Here is a 7,115-nt window from a genome sequence, read left to right as displayed (position 1 = left end):
CAAGAACGTAGGAGCTGCCGTACGAAACACGATTAGCTTTTCATTGACGTTTGGAACAATAATATTCAGAGTGTGTATAAAATACCAAGGTTGGTTTCTTTTCAACGGGTACCTTCTGTCGGTAAATATCTTCGAGAAATTGTCCTTCTTTAAGTAAGCATAAGTCATCTTTCATACATGAAATCATAGCGGTCCCTACGTTGGTGCCACAGACAGTGGAAACCCCGGAAGTGCGCGGCATTTCCAAATTATGGACACTCAACTATAGAACTTTCTTTTTCTGTCATACAGCGTCCTGTCTGCCGATGGGGGTTATTCTTTCTTGCAGAAATTCCGATGTGGCAGCAGTATCGGAGAGGAGAAACTCCAGTAATATTTCATTGATATGCATTAACTGAGCTCACAGATGACACCAAGACAGCCCCGGCCTTGTCTACTTGCTGACATGCTTCAGCCGTTATCTCCTCCTCCCTCCCCTCTTCTGCACCTTCCATTAATATATCCTCTACCCTCCCCCCCCCGAATTTCTTGCGCCCTCATTCTCACCCGCCCCTCCTTCTTTCCCCCTTCTTTCTCTTTGCTCCCTCCTCACTCCATCCCCCTCCTCCTCCCCAGATCCTCCACCCTCCTCCCTGCCTTCTTTTTACTAACCACCCTCACCTTTCTCTCTCCTCCCTCCATTCTCCTCCTCCTCTCCTTCCTCCTCTTTTCTCCCCTCCTTTCCTCCCATCTCTCCATCCTCCTCCCTCCTCCCCACTCCTGTCCCACCCGTACTCACCCCCCCCCCTAAACCAACCCCCTCCTCCCGTCACAGGGACCAGTATCGATTCCGTCTCGATGCGGATTTTCTCAGCCTGTAATTTCCAATCGATTATCAAGGGGGAGACAATCCAATCTTCCTCGTGCTTTGTCGACCTCCTCAGGGTTGCCTGCAGGCGGCTTGGCCTAGACATTTTGCAGCAAAAACAAAAAGTGTTTTTACAGGTAAAGCAAAGTAAAAGCTGCGTGGGAATGAACAATGATGGGGATCACAAAACTTGTTACGCTCACCCCCACCTCAATTTCTCTCCCTCTCTCTCTCTCTCTCTCTCTCTCTCTCTCTCTCTCTCTCTCTCTCTCTCTCTCTCTCTGTCTCTCTTTCTGTGTTTCCCTGTCTCTGTCTGTCTGCCAGCCTGGCTGTCTGTCTATCTAACTGTTTGTCTGTCTATCTGTCTGACTATCTATCTATCTGTCTGTCTGTCTTTCTGTAGTTCTCTCTCTCTCTCTCTCTCTCTCTCTCTCTCTCTCTCTCTCTCTCTCTCTCTCTCTCTCTCTCTCTCTCTCTCTCTCTCTCTCTCTCTCTCTCTCTCTCTCTCTCTCTCTTCCTCTCTATTTGCATCTGTATCACCCCCACTATCTCTGACACTTCATTTTACTGCCTGTTTTTCCATCCCACACCACCCCTAAACATTCCACACTACCCCACACCGCCCCATTGTACCCCCTCCCAACTTCGTCCGTTTACACCCCACACTATCCCACACCCGAAATCTTCTTCACACACCCTCCAAATCCATGCTCCACATTACCTGATTCCTTTTTTTCTTCTGGGTGATATCGCTTCTTTTCTCCTGTAATTACAGGAAACGGCCCGTTAACTAAGCCTGAAAAGCCATCCATCCTTCATTTTGACGGAGAAATAACGCAAACTAAATGATAATCTCTTTCCTATAATTCATTCATTTCTTCGCCTCTCTCTCACTCTTTTCCATTCACTTCCTTATCTTCACGAGTAATAGAAAGATGCAAGTCAAAATAAGCAGAAGATTTCTATATACAATACTTTATGGCTTTATGTGGTCAAAACTTTTGGTATTGACTAAACTTTCTCTCTCTCTCTTCTCTCTCTCTCTCTCTCTCTCTCTCTCTCTCTCTCTCTCTCTCTCTCTCTCGACCTCTCTCTATCTTTTAATCTCCCTATTTTTCTATCTCTCACTCTCTTTTTTATCCTCCGTTTTTTTTCTTTCTTTCATTCTCCCTTTCTTTGTATGTTTCTTTCTATCCGTCACTTTCTCTCTTTCTGTGTCGAATTTTTTATGCTCTCAGCTTTTTACATGTCTCCCAAAGTCACGCACACACACACGCGCGCGCGCGCGCGCACACACACACACACACACACACACACACACACACACACACACAGGACAACACCTATTCTTACCTTAATACTCCGCCTCACCTAGGTCTCTTGAGAAAAGGAAGCACAAGGTCAAATTAATTTTTTTTGAAAATCATATCCAGCTTCAAGAGAAGAATTTGATTGGATAGACATCACCATGAGACCACGGAAGCTGTTGTGGAGCAGTAAGAAGTCATTTGAACAATTCGATATTGTCATCACGACAAGCACAGCTAGTGAATAGATCAAAATTCTTCTCGGAAAAGTGGTGGGTGATCGTGGGTGGTTGTCGGTGGTTGTGGGTGGTTGTGAGGGTTTATGGGAGATAGTAAGTGGTTACACAGATGGCCTGAACATCTTTGCGACGAATAACACAAAGAGAAAAATCGAACTGATCAAGAAGACAGATAGCAGGAAGAAATGTGATACTATAATCGTCAATGTCTACTCCAGCCCTGACACTGGAAGAAGAAGAAGAAGTAGGTGGTTCTGGGTGGTTGTTGGCGGTAGTTGGTAGTTGAGGGTAGTTGTGGGTCGTTGTGCAGGGTCACCTCTGTGAGTACGCACATTTTGGACTTTCAACAACTCTTGAAGACGCGCTGCGTATGGGAACTTTGAAAATAAAGTGTAGCTGACTTTTTAAAAAATCCTTTTTACTTTATCTGCTATTAAAAGAACCAAGCTACAACATGTTTACTATGGTATAATGTGCCGCGGGTATAAATTTGCTATTTTACTTGTTTATAATGGTTAAAAGGTAACCCACCATTGTCTTTAGCCCGCTGCTGCTGATGGGACTTGTGTCCTCTACGTCCTAAAAGAGTAAATCGTTTCTACATTTTCGTTTCAGATAAGTGCAAAACTCTCTCATTCTCAAATCACCAAAACAATGGGTTTCCAGGAACACTTCCCAGTTTTATCCCAGAACGAAAGCTGTATGATATTATTTTTATTTTATTCGACAAATTGTTGTCAGCTGATGTCATGATTAATTGAGTAATCGACTACACATCCTCGTTCTTGCCTTGTGCACACCAAGAATATGTTGTTGTAATTGATTGGTATACCTTGTATCATGTTGCATTATATACGTGATGATCTTGATGATTCCTGCTTGCTAGAAGCACTTGGGAGAATAGGCATATTGTTTATTACAAATTTTTTCTACAATAAATTTGTCTTTGGCAATTGACATCAGCATGACTTAGATTTATGTATAATCTATCAACTTCTAAATGAATGCTAGGCTGAGTAGGAGAAAATTATCACATAATGTATAGTTTGAGCTGCAACGTTTGACACCACTTCGTACTGAAAAGACGATGCCTCACGGTCTTTTATGATATATACCATAACAAAATACTACTCGAGATGCTAGAAACTTGTAAATTATATTCTGGACTTTGATAGGTTTAATATTTCATTTTTGGGTTCCGTACATTTGCAGGCATTCAAAGTGTTCGTGGAATCTTTGTTGCTCGAACACCACGCCCTTGTTTGTCACGCTCAATACAGTTCATGTCTGAACTAGCAGCAGACCATGGCTCGTTGACATCAAAGAGACAATTAATAAGTTCATTTGAAGACTCCTCCCCCAGTGTACGTTATGCCAATTATTCGCCTTAATTCTGCAGCTTTAGTCTTTCCCATCACTGTCTTCAAACGGCTACGTTACAAAGAACATCAAAGATATACATTGCACATTGCAGTGTGTTGTAGAGCAGTTCCTTAATTGTTTTAATTTTGCTTTTACGGTGATTTGTTGCTTACTATTTACATTTTTTTTTCGATTAAAAATCGGGTCTTAAGAAGAATACAGTTATCTTTATTCTCCTGAGTATAATTACTACAGTATTTAACTAGTTTACTCTTTTATCACAGGCGCCGTGGGTGACAAAATGGGCTTTCTCTTATATATTCAAACCCTGTAGGAGTTCACGAATAACCTAGACTTTCATTTTTGTCAATATTATTATTTTGTGTTAACCATTCTACCTCTGAACTGGATGTTGCCACTGGTATGTCATACTTCTCTTCTTTCTCTCTGTCTAACATTTTGCCAGTACTAAATAACCGTTATTGTGTCAATGTGAGTCTCTTTACTCAAATAAAGTCACAAGTAAATAAACGGTAAGATTATTATTGAGGTGGAACAAATAACTGTACAGTCAACCAAGAAAACGTTAAAATTGTTAGTAAGAAGAAAATCAATTTGTGGGTTCGAAAAATAACACACACTAAACCAAAATTTATAGGAATTACAATACTTCACAACATTAAAAAAATTAACCGTACTGTGTGTTTGTTCATTGAAAAACGATTTATTTACATACAATTAAGAATTTCAAACTTTGATCATTTCTATCGAGGCAAGATTAAAAACGCCTGCAGCATAATATTATTATAATTATTTTAGGGTAGATTCTTTCGACCTCCTATTCGGCATTGAGCTCCAACTTTTCGGCTGTTAGTGGGTTGCCTCAGTAGCCTCTGTCTATCAAAAACAAACAAACCAACAAACAAAAGAGCAAACAAACAAACGAAAGCATAAATAAAAAAGCAAACGAAAGACCAAAAATAAACACTTTAAAAAACAAAAAAACAACAACCCCAGAACAAAAACAATTTTTAAAAAAATAATCGGGGTGGTGGTGGTTTGGGGGGGGGGGGGGGCGGGTTGGAGGTTTATCAGGGGAAGGCGGTGACCATTCTGCTATAAGCTTTCGGCTTAAATGGAGTTTTTCAACCCCTTTTAGAATCCATACAAAAGCCTCTTGATGTGTGGGGTGTGTCTCCTCTCTGTTAGAGCCGGGCCTCCTCAACTGCATAACCCTTTCTCCTTATGTTCCCAAACTTTTTAAGCGTGGTGAGATTATCCATTTGATGTGACGGTCGTAATTTTACTTCTTGAAACCAGAGCGGGCCGATCACAACCCCTGTAGCCTAACGCTTTTAAGAAGTAAAAGTTAGCTTTCTCTAAATTTTTGTTAAAATATTCAAAATTTGACATGTTGTGGACATGTGGTTTGATTCTCTTCATACTGAAAAATTTGACGCCCCTTTAGATGAATTTTATTGGTTCCAAGTTTTCTTGAAATTGATTCAACATTCGAACGAATATAATATTACTTTTCTTTAAATGTTTCCCGATACCTACTGAACTATCAACCCTCTCCAATCTACCTCTGAGGTGGCAGGCAAACAAAGAGTAAGGAGATAGGGTCGAAGTTCCCAGTTGGCTACAAAACAAAGGTCATGTTTGGAAGTTAATTGTCGTTTGGGATTTTTGTAATTGTTGATGTAATTGTGGCTGTTTTACGCCCCTATCAACACAATTTAGGTCATTTATGAGACGAGCTTCGTCTGCCAGGCCACAGGCTTAGAAGGATTCAACGTCCCAGCTGCCGGATGGGAATATTCGATAATAAATTCTCATCGCAGCTTGGAAATCGAACTACTGTTTGTTTGGGGGCTCTCGTGGTCTAAAGGACAAAGTGTTTGCCTCTCATTCAAAGGTCCTGGGTTCGAATCCAGGTAGCGACCGAAACAAATTTCTCCTCTAAAATTGTCTCCTTTCACCTCCTTTCCTGCTCTCTAGCAATTATCTGTTGTCTGATTTGTCTCCACTTTCTGCCCCCACCCCCTCACCTCCTTTGCCCCCTCCTCTGGGCTCCTGACTCTTTCTGCAGTCTTTCTACTGCTACTCCTTGGCTCCTTCTTACTGCTGTCTTTTGGCCACACCCTTCATCTTCTGGTAGGACAGATCTACACCTACCTACTCGGACAAGGGCGAAAAATCTCGGAGGTCCCGTGTGCAAGTTGCGCACACTAAAGATACCTTGGTGGTCTAAAACTCGATGAGAGTAGGTTTCGACGCCACCCTAGCAAAATTCAAAATTTCCTACCAACTGAAAATGTTTGATGTGTCCTACGCGCTCATACAACCTTACGAAGTTGCAAGCGCCGTAAAACACTTACCACCCCCCCCCCCCAACCAAAAAAACACAAAACAAAACAAAACAAAAAAAACCTGTTTTGTGCGTTCAAGAGCAAGGCACCTTGCCGATACAATATATAACATACACCGATAAATTGTTTTGTTTTAAAAGGCTTTGAATGTTGAAGAAAAAAACAACTTTGCTCAGCAGAACCATGGAAGCCCATAAAAACAAAAACAAACAAAGCACAATGTTTTAAGATCCAGACGAATCACGTTGTCTGAGGGAAAGCGGCCCTAATCCCGGAAACCAGCCATGTCTGGGAGAGTCAGGGGTCAGTTCGTGACCATGCCCAGTTTCAGGGAAATATAGCCTGTAGTGTTAGACTCTTGTAATAGTCGTCGGTATATGGGCTATGTTTAGTTTTTTTAAATAGTTTTTTGTATGGGTTTTACGGCATTTCTCACACAATGAAAGGACTCAAGATTCGAGATGTTTCTGGAGAGAAACATAATACAAAGAAAAGAAAAATGCATCGTATTGTCGTTATCATTATCTCTAGCAAAAAACCCCCCACCTACATGTGGTTTCTGAAAAGAATTAATTCAGATTCGCTGACAGCGTCAAATTTTCAATAAATGTCTAACTAAATGCCATATCGATGTGATGTGGTATCAAATGACACTTCTGCATGAAATTAAAAGTGTACATGTTGTGTCGACTGTGCGTGATATCCCAAGGTGTGAATGCTGCAAGGGTTAAAAAAAAACCCATAGGGTGAGGCTCAAGGGAAAGCACGATTGGCTCAGTGTGTATTATATATAATATATAGAACGAGAGAGGGAGTGAGTGAGACGGAGTGTGTGCGAGTGTGTATGTGTGTGTGTTTCTTTACGTTTGTATCTGAGCGTGTGTGTGTGTGAATGTGTGTGTGCGTGTATTTTATTTAATATCACGTCACTTTGATATGGTATTTAGTTATAAACACACACACACACACACACATATATATATATATA

Source organism: Aplysia californica, unplaced genomic scaffold, assembly GCF_000002075.1.
Source record: "Aplysia californica isolate F4 #8 unplaced genomic scaffold, AplCal3.0 scaffold00152, whole genome shotgun sequence".
NCBI lineage: Eukaryota > Metazoa > Mollusca > Gastropoda > Aplysiida > Aplysiidae > Aplysia > Aplysia californica.
The sequence above is the reverse complement of the archived record's forward strand: the minus strand, read 5'-3'. Positions refer to the sequence as shown.